At 45.2% G+C, this 14,155-nt stretch overlaps 1 protein-coding gene across 5 annotated transcripts in view; it reads left to right on the top strand.

Annotated features, from left to right (window-relative positions):
• The window catches only part of RGS7 (regulator of G protein signaling 7), a 128,635-nt gene that overhangs the window by 51,119 nt on the left and 63,361 nt on the right, over positions 1-14,155 (top strand). The gene's annotated exons all lie outside the window — the stretch shown is intronic.

The raw sequence follows: 14,155 nt of genomic DNA on the forward strand, positions 1-14,155 counted from the left end.
CAGATTAATCCCTGGAAACGGAAAGGAACATCTGGTGAAGTGCATTATTTTGGACTTTTTATATAAAAATGATTAGCAAGTGGGTACTTGCTGGGCTGGAAAAATTTTAACGTCCTTAAATTTTTTTCTTTTTAAAGTCAGCCAAACCATATTCATTTCTAAGTAGGAGTTTAATAGCTCCGTCCACAATGATACTGGCAGTCTTGAAGGCCACGGTGGCTGAGCAGTGATAGCAACTTTCTGACTCTATTCCTGTCCTAGATCCAGACGTGGATCCGTGAGGATACAAATCAAAATTCTAAAATGTCATAAACTACAGGGTTGCATCATTAATTTGCCATGCTGATCATTCCTGAGAGGCAGTCTTAATATTCAGAGAGCCCGGCTGGCGTGGCTCCGTGGTTGAGTGCTGACCTATGACCCAGGAGGTCACAGTTCCATTCCCAGTTAGGTCACAGGCCTGGGTTGTGGGCTCGATCCCCAGTGGGGGACATGCAGGAGGCAGCCGATCCATGATTCTCTCTCCTCATGGATGTTTCTAAGTGTCCGGTCATCCAGTCGGCCGTTCAACCAATCAAAGCATAATATGCTAATGATATGCTAAGGCTGCTCAACCGCTCGCTATGACGTGCACTGACCACCAGGGGGCAGACGCTCTGACAGGTAGGTTAGGTTAGCTTGCTGCTGGGATCCGGCCAGTCGGGACTGAGGAGACGGGCTGGACATGCCCTGAAGCCCTCCCGCGGTCCCTCCCCGGCTGGCCAACCTCCTGAGTCCCTCCCCGGCCCCATGGCTGGTGAGCGCAGCAGCGGTGGCAGGAGCCTCTCCCGCCTCCACGGCACTCAGACATCCCCCAGGGCTCCCGGACTGCGAGAGGGTGCAGGCTGGGCCGAGGGACCCCCCCTGAGTGCACGAATTTCATGCACCAGCCCTCCAGTAGGTCTATAAAAAAGATGGAAAGCTCTAGGGAAACGTTGGTAGCGTTCTTCTCTCTGCCCCTTTGCTGACACCTCCCCTCCTGCCAGGGGATGTAGCATTCCCACTCCCTCGTGCTTTGGGGCAGTGCCAGGCGTGCTTAGAAAGGACCAGCATCACCGGGGCCACACCAGCCCCACCCACCCCAGACCCACTGGCTTCTGGGTGGAGCCCAGAAATCGGTGTTTCATAAGCTCTCGGCCTCTCTGGTGGGCACTCAAGTCTGAGAACACTGCTGCGTTGGGGGCTGATTGTCTCTGCTCCAGTCTCTCTGCCACTGATTGGCCTCTGCAGCACCCAGCAGGAGGAGCTCAGTGCCTGCTGATTTGACCTAAAGGGAGTTCTTCCGAGCAGCTGCTAGGAACCCTGTGTTTTTTTGTGTTTCTTTTTGCTATTTAAAGAAGCAAAGGTGACACATGGACCCTTCCCCCCACTTTTATTTATTTATTTATTTATTTTTTTAAATATATTTTATTGATTTTTTACAGAGAGGAAGGGAGAGGGATAGAGAGTTAGAAACATCGATGAGAGAGAAACATCGATCGGCTGCCTCTTGCACACCCCCTACTCGGGATGTGCCCGCAACCCAGGTACATGCCCTTGACCAGAAGCGAACCTGGGACCCTTGAGTCTGCAGGCCGAAGCTCTATCCACTGAGCCACACTGGTTAGGGCTATTTATTTATTTATTTATTTTGATCTTTGAAGAAAACAGTGTAAATGTCGTGCCTGGAACTGCTGAAGCCACCTGGTGACTGAAGGCCACACCCTGATAGCGTAGCATAGAGTTCTGTTTCAAGGAGACTTCTCATTCTGGGGGTTTTTACAACCAGCAGAAACCCTACCCCTGCCTAAAGCAGCGGTTCTCAACCTGTGGGTCGCGGCCGCTTTGGGGGTCGAACGACCCTTTCACAGGGGTCGCCTCAGACCATCGGAAAACACATCTATAATGACATATTGTTTTTGTGATGAATCGCGATGCTTTCATGATGTTCCATTTGTAACCATGACATCGGGGGTCACCACAACATGAGGAACTGCATGAAAGGGTTGTGGCACTAGGAAGGTTGAGAACCGCTGGCCTAAAGCATCCCGCGTTCCGCTTTTGGTTGATCTGCTTGTTTGTGTCTGATGGTGAGGAGCTTCTAAGGTGGACTTGAACGCACAGAGTCACGTAGGAGCACTTGGCATTTACAACTCACGGTCCATTCGGGTGTTGTTTAAGAGGAGGGATGGAGGGTGAAACCACTTCTGTTTTGGAAAAAAATTTTTTGAGAAGTTCTTTAAAGTTAGGTCTACTTCCTCCCCACAGTGCTAACTGGCTTCGACACAGTAACTGCTCTTCTATAAATATTTCTGGGGAGGAACGTAGGTATAATTATTGGTTGGCTCACCTGTTGTTTAATCGGCCTTCTTTCTGGCACCGTGAAAGCAGAAAAATCATAAAAGTGTTACTACCCCTTTCTATAAAATTCCCTACTTCCTCCTCCAAGAGCTGGGCGTTTTGGGTCCCCCTATATATATTACTTTGGATTGAAATGTATGCATTTATGGGCATATCCCTCTGAGATTGTAAGATCCTAAGGTCAAAATTATCTTGTAATTTTTCTTTACTGCTCTACCTGATCTCATACTGAATCATGTCATCTAGAAGGCATTCAGAAAAGGGGAAGGAAGGGAGGGACGAAGGAAGGAAGGAAGGAAGGAAGGATGGAAGGATGGAAGGAGGGAAGGAAGGAAGGGAGGAAGGGAGGGAGGAAGGAAGGAAGGAAGGAAGGAAGGAAGGAAGGAAGGAAGGAAAGAAGGAAGGAAGAAGAAGGAAGGAAGGAAGGAAGGAAGGAAGGAAGGAAGGAAGGAGGAGGGAGGGAATAATAGAATGGTAATATTGCACTTAATCATACGCTTCGGAATCTGCAGTGTTTGTTTCTGTAGTTAGACAATGCTGTCACCCCGACAAAAATCAGCCCGTGGTTGCTAAATAAGGAATGTACAATGCGAAAAGAAGAAATAATTATAGCTCACATTTAGGCGGTGTTTCTCTGTTCCAGGCACTGGCCCAAGCTCTGTAGTGGGTGTACGGGGTGGCTGGGGTAGGAAGGTGTAAACTCGTTTAATCCTCAAATAGCCCTGTGAGGCGGATACTATTATTTATCGTCTCGAGGTTCCAGATGCTGAGATGGGGGCACTGCAGCGTTGGCTAGCTCTCCCAAGTTCAGAAGCTAGACTAGCAGAGCTGCGATTTTTACCCACGAAGCCTTGTTCTAGAGCCTCTTTTCCCGGGTGGAGGCCACCTTTTTTTATGTCCTCAAGGGTTCCCGGGCACTCATGGGAGTAGCTGTCCTGGGTGCCAAGACACCTCTGATGACACAAAAGTAAGGATTATTTTTTATTCATTCATTCATTCATTCATTCATTCATTCATTCATTCATTCATTTATTCATTCATTCAACAATCATTTATCAAGCTAGACACTAGGCATTTGGATGGCAGAGAGCAACCTACATGCTAAATAAGAGATACAAGTACCAACTAAAGATCATATATTCATTCCATTTTTAAAAATGATATGTTTTTATTGACTTCAGAGAGGGAGAGAGAGACAGAAACATCAACGATGAGCCCCACACTGGGGATCAAGTCTGCAACCCGGGCATGTGTCCTGACCGGGAATCGAACCATGACCTCCTGGTTCATAGATTGACATTCAACCACGGAGCCACGCCGGCCAGGCTATTCATTTCATTTTTTTTACTCTTTATTCATTCAACTTGCCAACAAGATGAATGGAGTGCCAAGTGGTTGAATTACTTTCGTGTGAACCCACTGAACAGCTTCCTGGAGGGCGGCAGCTGTGTTTGCCTACCGCGGGATTTGCCAAACGCGATACCATGAGTGGTTTTTTAAAAAGTCCTGGAACGGAACTCTATAATTACCCTTGGAAAAATAATTAGCAGTTACAGCACGGGGGAACTGGCACCTAATCTTTCTTCGCTACACCTCAACGTTGCAAGTTGACCATGACTAGAATGGTATAGTAGCATAGTCTTCTAGAAGCTTCCAAAAAAAGTTGTTCACCCCAGATTTTTATGCTGGAAAGTCAAACCATAGTTTGTCACATTCTATGGATGGCCGGACCAATGACAGGGTTAATTTTCAGAGATAGATTTTCAAATGATAGTGTTATTATTGCTCCTTCTGAGGGACTTTTTTTAGTTCCCCTTTCTTCTTTTCTAACCCTAACTGCAACCCATACATACCTCAGGATCCCTCCCAGTGTCTTCTGTTGAGCACTCGCCCTTGAAATCCTCCTACAAAAGAAGGGGCTAGAGCTCCACATACCAGTGCCCTTTCTTGGAGATCTTTGGTGCAAGTTAGAAAAGTAAGACACCAGAAGCCTTCCTTTGGAGACAACTGTTCAAAATTCCTTTTCACCTGATATTTCACAACCGGTGTCCTGGTGCACGGATGCGTGCACATTGAAAGGAAATTAATTAGAAGAAATACTTTAATACCGCTATTTGTGTCTTGCTAATGAAAAGAAAATAGGACTCTACCAAGTCTCCTCTCTGCCTACTCCAGGACTTCTGTGAGGATAAAATGAGATGAGGCACGGGAAAACGCTTCACAAACATTTGGCTGAACTGTAAAATGTTTGCACCTGGCTATAAAGCAAGTCGGGTTCCTGGGCTGAAGAAACTCCAAGGAGGCTAATCGATAGGGAGAGGAAGAGAGGCATTGCTACATAACGTCATTACCTGGTGCCCACGGCATCCATTTCCAGGCTGGTCTGGGCTGTGGGCCGCATTTTGCGCCATGGGGTCTTGGCAGCTTTGGCTGCGATTTGGTTGGGTATCGCTCTGGGGTGGTGGCCGGGCCTGTGTCCCACCTGGGGGAAGCCGAGAGTTGGTTTGTCGGCGCCAGGTCCGTGGTGCTGTTTACTTTTAAATGGCCCGTGCGAATCATGGCAGCTCCTGCATTGAGCATCTGCACCCTGGTGGTCAGTGTGTGTCATAGCGACCGGTCGGACGGATGGACACTTAGCCTTTTATATAGATAGATATGGCCACTGGATCCCTTTTCCTGACACCATCTGTGAACTGTCCAAATGACTACTGTTCTGCTCCCTGGGCATCCTTCAGAGCCTAGGCGAGAATATTTAATGAAATAAGAAATGCCGTGTCATGGGATGACGATCGAGACAGCAGCGTTCATGAGCATACATTCTCCTGGGATCCAAGCCTTCTTCTGGGACCGAAGCATGTAGGTAGAATCCCTGCCTCCAGTCGTTTTCCCATGATTATTTACTCTGTTTAACGTGTGCCTCACTTCTGCACCTCCACACTAAACCCTCCGTGTCGCTGTTCCCCAAATGAGCACAACGAGCCTGTTGATTCAAGGAAAACAACTGGCCGTATTCATGCCAGTAACATAGCTCAGGCTTTTGAGTGAAAGTTAGAATTTTGTAAAACGTATGGTTGTGGACATGGTGACCTCCCAATAGTGAAAGACTTTTCGCGTTGGGTTGGTGGTGATGTTAGCGGATGTCATGTTTGACAGTGGATAATGAAATGGGTCGGCATTTGAGAGATGTGTGTCACTCAGGGAAGCAATGTTTTCCACATGACCAGTCTGCTATATTAAATTCGAAGTTCAAGATAGACCAATGGATGTTAATGTCATAGGGGATGAAAAGTTGATTGGTAAGGTTTTAGATTCCTCAGCTCAAGTAACCATTAGAAACTACCACCTGTAGAATCAAAGAAGAGTATCCTCAATTGTCTGAAAAGCTATTCAACTATCTCTTCGTCTTCAAAGGATTTTCTGTGTGAGGCCAGATGGTCTTCAGCCACAAGACATGTTACAAGAGACTGAATGCAGAATCGATAGGAGAATCTGGCTGTTTTCTTTTAAGTCAAACATGGAAGAGATTTTCAAAAATGTAAAATAAGCCACTCCTTTCACTGAAAACATTCGGGGAAATATAGTTATTTTTAGGTGCAACATTTCTGTTAACATGTAACAGATTCATTATTATAATTTTAATGAAATAAACATATGTACGCACATATATATTGTAGATGGCTCAGTGTTAATTTCAAAAATGGTAAATATTAATAGATACAACCCATTGGATCAAAAACTTTTGGGTTCTCAATAATTTTGAAAAGGGTGAGATCAAAACGTTTAAAGACTACTGGGTTAGACAGCTCTTTCTAGAAGACAAGATATTTGGTCTACAATGAAATGAAATAAGATGGTGGGTAGAGGAAGACAGGGAGTTTTTTTTGTTTGTTTAATTATTTGATTGGGTAGATCTTAAGGATAAAAACTACTTGATTATATTTATTTCCTCATGGAATGCATCCAATGGAATAGTACTTTACAAGTTGCCAGTTAAGTTGCATTCCAGTAGTAGCTTGTGAAAGCCATAGAGAAGTTTGTAGCTAGTACTTTTATTTTAAGAGTAGAGGCCCAGTGCACAGTTAGTGGCTGCTGGCTGCCTGCCGGGACCTTCCTTCATTCCGCGCCACGCCCTGGTGGTCATCGCACGTCATAGCAAGCGAATGAACTCCTGGTCAGTCGAACTCCCATGGGGACACTTTGCATATTAGCCTTTTATATATAGAGATAATGGAATAGGATGGAAAATGCCAGACTTCATTACCCATCGTATGGATGAGTGTTGTTTCATAAAACATTTGCTTCAATTAAATCTTCACATGTAGGAATACGCTGATTTGTCCCGGGGCGTAATGAAAAATGTTTATCTTACTGTAGATTGCGGTAAAAACATTGGCAAACCCTTTCAGGAGAGAATCTTCTGTTACTGTCCCAAGAGGTAAAAGGTTGTACTAGCCCATCCTCTGCCTGGATCGGACCGCACACTCTCTTGCTTCTTCCCAGCACTGGCTATTACTCCCTGGACACTCCCGGAGTTCTTACCCAAGGTCCTTTTCACCATTGTCGGCGTCTCCATAGCGACCTTAGATCAACCTGATCGGAATTATATCGCAGCTTTTCCTCTCCCTGTGGCGGCTTCACCTCCGTGACCCCTGCCCTATTTCCACTGCAGCCTGCATGTAACACTCGCGAACTTGGCCCCGCAGATCACCACTCCACAGACCACCTGTTCTGGTCCAGGTAACCCGAAGCTTTCCCACGGCTGTGCTTCTGCCTGCATCCCTCCTCTCAGCTTCTCTGGTTTGTAATCGGTGTTCGAAGCGCAACTTGGAGGATCCCTTCCCGGGGAAGTCATCCCTCACCTTCGTTCCTGTCACGAACCACAGACCGCAGTAGGCATTTAGCGTGCTGACATGTGGAGTCACAAGAAATATCAACTACATTAATGAGGCAGTGAGAGAGAATCACTTAACATTTGTTTCAACAGCTGCCATATGGATAGAAAGACGTGGGTCCTGTACAGTTTCAAAAATTCTAGAAATTCTAGTAGCAATTCCCAGCAAATGCGTGAGGACAGCCGAAACAGATGTGAGGACATTTAAATTCGTGGTTGAGCGTCGACCTATGAACCAGGAGGTCACGGTTCCATTCCCGGTCAGGGCACAGGCCCTGATTGCAGGCTCCATCCCCAGTGTGGGGCATGCAGGAGGCAGCCGATCCATGATCCTCTCTCATCATTGATGTTTCTATCTCTCTCTCCCTCTTTCTCCCTCTCTGAAATCAATAAAAATATACTTTAAAAAAATAAATAAAGTCATGGTTGAAATGCAAAGGATTGTTCTCATTGCATGCCGTCAAATGGAAAATTTTCAGCGTGGCCTAATTCTCGTCCCCTGAGAGAACACTATATTCCAGGGACATTTACATTTTACTTATAGGGGAAATGGACATTGCTTTCTCTTAGCAGGATGTTTCTTTCAAATATCATTTTCCATTGCCATGCAAACCCAAATAGAGGGTTTTGCTTCTTAACATCTGTGTCAACTTGAGTCCATCACTTCAGTTTTCCAGTCCTTAGTTCTGTCATCTCTAAAAGGGAGTTGCTGTGAATTCCATCATATATATCACATGGCGGTTAAGAGCAAACTAAAGAATGCATGTAGCCCTAACCAGTTTGGCTCAGTGGATAGAGCGCCGGCCTTCGCACTGAAAAGTCACAGGTTCGATTCCGGTCAAGGGCATGTACCTGGGTTGCAGGCACATCCCCAGTGGGAGGTGTGCAGGAGGCAGCTGATCGATGTTTCTCTCTCATCGATGTTTCTAACTCTCTATCCCTCTCTCTTCCTCTGTGTAAAAAAATCAATAAAATATATTTTAAAAAAAAGAATGCATGTAAAAGTAGAATGTAAATTTTTCTTAGCGGCCTATGAACCATTCTTTTTTGCTCATTAAAGAAGGTCAGATCTGGTGCCCAGAGTATCCCACACACTAGGAGGACAGCAGCCGGCGCCTGTGAAATGCGCCCAGTAGCTTCTTAGGTGGGAAATGCACGTTAGTTTAAAAATCAGTATCTGTTTTTCCAAGTAGTGTCTTCTGTAGAGGAAGCGTATCTTTGTTCCTCTGGAAAGATGAGTTGGCATAACCACTTCATGATCTCCACAGCCCGCTGATGAGCTCATGGGGCCCAATGGATTCCATTGAGCTGTGTGTCTGTTTCAATTTCTGTACAGTAAACGTTTAGAGAATTCCCTGTGTCATGCCTGTTTTAGACGAGTTTAAAATCACGTAACATCTGGTTTCATATGATGCCACTTGCTAACCCATTTCCTAGACAGGCCAAGTTCATTCATTGTCTTCCATGTTAGTCAGCGCCTAACACCAACTAGAACGTCGCAGGCTGGCCCTTTAGCAGGCGGGTAAAGAGTGTTTATCTTCCCCAAAGGAACCCAACCCAGAACAAGGGACTGGGTCTGGCAAGAAGCAAAGAAGCCAGACTAAGCCACACAGGACAGATCCACTGTGGGGAGGCGGTCGTGTTCTCTCACCGGGGCTGCGTTCCTTGCTGATGGCCCTGCGAGTGACTAGTTGAGAATTCTTAGTCCCCGGGGCTCTCAACAACCTCAGGGCTGCTTCTGCGTCTACTGTACATGTGCTGCTTTTGTTGGACTGCCCTTCGTAATAATTCCCATTAAGGATCTCGCCCTTTGTCCAGTAGAAATTTGATGAACCAAACCATGAGACAGAAATAGTGCGTGCGTGTGTGTGTGTGTGTGTGTGTGTGTGTGTGTGTGTGTGTGTGAGAGAGAGAGAGAGAGAGAGAGAGAGAGAGAGAGAGAGAGGAGAGCTAATGAGATAAATAGATAAATTAGGGCTTCGAAAATCTCAAAGGGCTTTATCTGAGTACTTGTTCCAGTATGTGAGCAGATTCAGCTCTCTCCTTGGGAAGGGGGGATCCGTGGCCCTTCATCTATCATTCATAGAGCCCATCTCCACCCAGGAGGAGCGCGTGACCACTCTCACCAAATCCTCAGTCACCTGTCCCGTCCGAGAAAGAAGGGGGGCCAAGGCCTTCAGCTTTCACGTGGAAATGTCATATTTTCTGTGGCTTCAGGTGGGTGCGCAGTGTCATTATTGTAGTCGTAGTGTGACATAAACCTCAGTCTGAACCACATTCTCTCTCCAGCTCTGTGGGTTGTACTTCATTGTATGTTTTTATTCATTTACAAAATAATAATAATAATAATAATAATAATAATAATGTCCTGACCGGTTTGGCTCAGTGGATAGAGCGTCAGCCTGCAGACTCAAGGGTTCCAGGTTCGATTCTGGTCAAGGGCATGTACCTTGATTGCGGGCACATCCCCAGTAGGGAGTGTGCAGGAGGCAGCTGATTGATGTTTCTCTCTCATCGATGTTTCTAACTCTCTATCCCTCTCCCTTCCTCTCTGTAAAAAATTAATAAAATACTTTTTTTAAAAAAAATAATAATAATGCTTATGCCACAGCTTTCATTGTGAGAGGCAAGCTGGATGATGTTATCTGTAGGCTTATGTTAAGGGATAATATTCCTCTTCAAAAAACAGCAGCCATAATATCACACCAACTTGGTGGATTCTCAGAATAAGTCACTGCAGGTCTTCTAACTAATAAGATGTGCAAAGGGTGTGGGTAGGATCATAGTACCACTTCTCATCCCTTTGCCTTTGTGAGCTCACAGCGTCCTTCCATGTGCATTATCCTGTTGGGTATTTGCAAAATGCATTAGATAGATAAGCTGGCAATTATTATTTGCTCTATTTTGTAGATGAATTACTCCCCACCCCCCTTAGCGCATAGCTTGATCCCAGACCTTCTGTTCTAAATGCCTTATTCTCCTTCCATTATATGCCTTGTACCCCATCTTCAGCAATTGTCTTCTACTAAACAGGGAGTCATCACATCTAATGTTTTGGAGTAGAAACCCAATGAAAGCTTCTTCGGATGTGCTCTGTCCGGGAAGCAAACTGTGATCTCCTGGTTCATAGGTCGACGCTCAACCACTGAGCCACGCTGGCCAGACCTGGCATCCATGTTTCGATTGTAAGAGAGTAGACACCAGCTCTCTAGCAGTAAGGAAGGCACATCCTTCTCATTTTCTCATGAGATGGCTGAGAAGTATTGTCAGGAGGACAGCAGCCAGTTCTGATTCCCTTGGCAGGGGAATCTTGTTTTCCTAAAAAAACAAAATCATCCTATCTAACATATCCTATCTAATATGTAAATTAACCGTCATTCCGCAACAAAGACGGAGGCGCCTATAGTGGCTGTGGCGGGACACTGGCGGCATCGCCCCGGCAACGTGAGCCCAGCATCCGGAGGGGAGGGGCCTTGGGCCGGAGGCTGGGGCAAGGGACACTGGCATCATTGCAGGCCGGGCTGAGGGACCCCCCTCCCTCCCCCCATGCATGAATTTCGTGCACTGGGCCTCTAGTGGGAGATATAAAAAAGAAACTTTTGCTGGGCTGGAAGTTACACATGTGCATGTCTGGGCTTGGGCCTCCTCTGCGTAGGGATTTTCTGTGAACTAGCCCGCCGTGAGTTCGAACTTTTTCTCCCGGGAGCTGAGCAGAAGGAGGGGCTGGTTGCACAAAGCCCTCTGCGGAGAGCTTGCTTTCAGAGATGATCAGCAGGAAGGTGGCAGGCGGTTTTGCACAGCCCCGACTCTAGTCTCCCGTACGTGAAGGGCGAATCAGAAAAGTCACGTTGCATTTCCCTTCCTTTACAGTTCGCTGTTCAGTGGGTTGGAAAGATCAATAGAGCTGTTCAAAGGCTCCTGAAAGTAAAATCCATTTTCACATTGTAGGGGCCCCGGACGGGCAGCCCCAGCAAAGGCACAGTAACAGGGGAAATTCTTTTCCTTTCGCCTTTCTAAAATTTACTCATCGGTCTCGGAAAAAATCCTAGGAAATTGAAATTTAAAAGTCAATCTTTGAAATAAGGACACCGGAGAACGTCACGCCGAGGAAGAAAGGTCAGGCTCCGCAGCAGCAGAAACCAATTTAAAACTTGGGGAAAGCATGAAACACAAGGCAAATAGCCACCTCCTCACACGTGTTCTGACTCTGAGTGTGTGCATCCGAAACAGATCAGCCTTCATCATCGGTGTGAGGATGCGTTTGTCCTTTTAAAGTGCTTTGGCCTTACCTTCATGTTGTAATCCTTTCTATCCACATTTTAAATGAGGGTCGGACATGGTATTAATTCTTAGACTAAGCAGGCTGGATGCACGGAGGATTAGCACTAATCGAGGTGGTGACTGAAGGTCAGCCTTGGGACCAGTCCTGATAAAACAATACTAACATCATCTCAGGGACGAGTCTGAGCTTCCATTTACAAAGGTAGCTATCCTACAGTAGATTAGTTAAGTCATACATCTGGGTATCACATAATTAAAAACATGTGTGTGCCTAGCCGGTGTGGCTCAGTGGTTGAGTGTTGACCTATGAACCAGGAGATCGCGGTTCGATTCCTGGTCAGGGCAGATGCCTGGGTTGTGGGCTGGATCCCCAATAGGAGCCATGCAGGAGGCAGCCCGTCAATGATTCCCTTTCATCACTGATGTTTCTCTTTCTCCCTCTCCCTTCCTCTCTGAAACGAATAAAAATATATTTAAAAAAATACTAAAGTAGAGGTTATATTGCTTGAGATGGATGAGAGATGCTGTATTGAAAAACAAATAAAACCAACATCCATAAATCAGAAAAAAAATGCGTCTTCTACCTTCTCTAAAATTGCCAGAGCATAAAATCTCAGTGTCGCCAAATTAGTTATTGCTTTTGAGAAGGTACATCTCCTAGTTCATTCAAGATGAACAAGGTCAGCTTGAAATGCAACTAGGTTCTACAAGTGTATGTTTTTTAGTCATAATTAGTCATGTAAACACGAGGTTTTTCACATGAAAAGAGTAATTCTGGGTTACGATACTATTGCCAACTGTAACATGGGGGGAAATTACACCAATTAAAGCAGCTTTAATTAAATCACGGCAAGCAGAAAACAGTTCTGGTTGCAAATTTTAAGCTCATTGCTATTCTTATTTAACCTTTTTTAGAAAACTATTCTACTTTGCCTGTTTTCACCGCCAAGCTCAGAAGCGCCAATCACATCTTTAGAATGGCTTCTTGAAGAAAAAAGAATTATAGGCAGGTTTTAAGTTACGTGATAAATGCCACCACCGAATTGTCTGAGGTATTCAAGAGGCACTTCAGTGACCCCTTTCTCCCATGTTTAATTTATTTTTTCATTTCTCCCACTTTTTTTTTTCTTTTTAGCTCACACTTAACATGATGATTACACACAATAACATGAAAGCACGCACCACGCATACAGTCTCTCATTTCTGTTTCTAAATGCCTGTGCTTAAGGGCAGATTACCATACGAAGTTAGAAAAACTTCCTTTGAACTTTTGGTTGATTCATTTCTCTTTCAGACCCACAGAGCACAAAACCATTAACTTTATTTCATACAAATGTTTCGCTTACGGTCAGGGTGTCCGTAAAGTTATTGGCTTCATAGTATGACACAGTTCTGGCAAGTATGGCTACAAGTAAATGTAATTAGCCTCTCATCATCCTTTTTTTAAAAAAAAAATTAAATTCTTTATTGCTTAAAGTATTACATAAAGTCTCCTTTCCCCCTGCATTGACCTCTCCCCGACCACCACCCCCCGCACCCCTCCTGCCCCATCTGTGTCGATTGGTCATGCTCATATGCGTGCATACAAGTCCTTTGGTTGATCTCTTACCCCTCACCCCCCACCTTCCCTCATAGGTTGGACAGTCTGTTCGATGCTTCTATGGCTCTGGTTTCGTTTTTGTTCATCAGTTTATGCCGTTCATTATTCTTAAGAACATTAGGGACCTAGCTAGGTTTCAAGGCGGTGGATTTTTATTTCATCAGTAGTTGGGCGTTCCCTGTCCGGGGTTCCCTCTTGAATCATTAGTTCCTCTCCTCAGAGGTGTAGCTGTGCAGGACGCGTCTCTTTCATTTCGCTGAGTGCACGGGTGGAGACCCTTTCCCCTGAGCCGCGTTAGAAATACATCACAAGCACCCAAGTGACAGCTAAGCTGTTTGAGCGAAAAGGCTAATTATGAATTCCTGGGAAAAGAGCCGTGTGTTGGAGTCCGGTAGCCTCTTTCATCTTGGGAGCTGACACATGACCGTGAACTTGAGCGTCACATCTACCAGCGGGAAGACAGGCTCATAAGCAGCCCCTGCTTGACCCTCAGGGTTTGAAAGAAACAATTCCTCTGAGAAGCAAGCAGTCTCTGCATTAAGTGAAGAAAATCATCACAATGTTTTAGCTTATAGCACAGGAAGCTCTCCTGTGCCACCGTTTTTGACTCGGCCTATTTTTTCACCAAATGTTAGATTTTTTTTTTTTTTTAAGTATTTCCAACATCTGAAGACAAAATCTTAAATCAACTTAACTTGGATTTTTGCTCTGGATCGCTCAGAAAAATAAAATGTGTGCCATCAATTAAAATGTCATGTCTCTTCCTTTATTCTTGAGTCTCCCTGTGGGCCAGCACTTTCTGTATTAGCAAGACAAAAATGGGCAAGGTGAGGCTTCTCTCCTCCTGAAGTTCAAGTTTAAGGGAAGACAGATAGTTTGAGAGTGACAGTAACGGCAATGTGAAGAGTTCCATAATAGAGGTATACAACATTTTAAACAAATTGAGCTGCAGACATTCTCCAAATTACTTTGCAAGAGACCATTGTTTTTACATACCCTTTTCA

The sequence above is a fragment of the Myotis myotis genome, unplaced genomic scaffold (genome assembly GCF_014108235.1).
Source record: "Myotis myotis isolate mMyoMyo1 unplaced genomic scaffold, mMyoMyo1.p scaffold_m19_p_21, whole genome shotgun sequence".
Classification (NCBI taxonomy): domain Eukaryota; kingdom Metazoa; phylum Chordata; class Mammalia; order Chiroptera; family Vespertilionidae; genus Myotis; species Myotis myotis.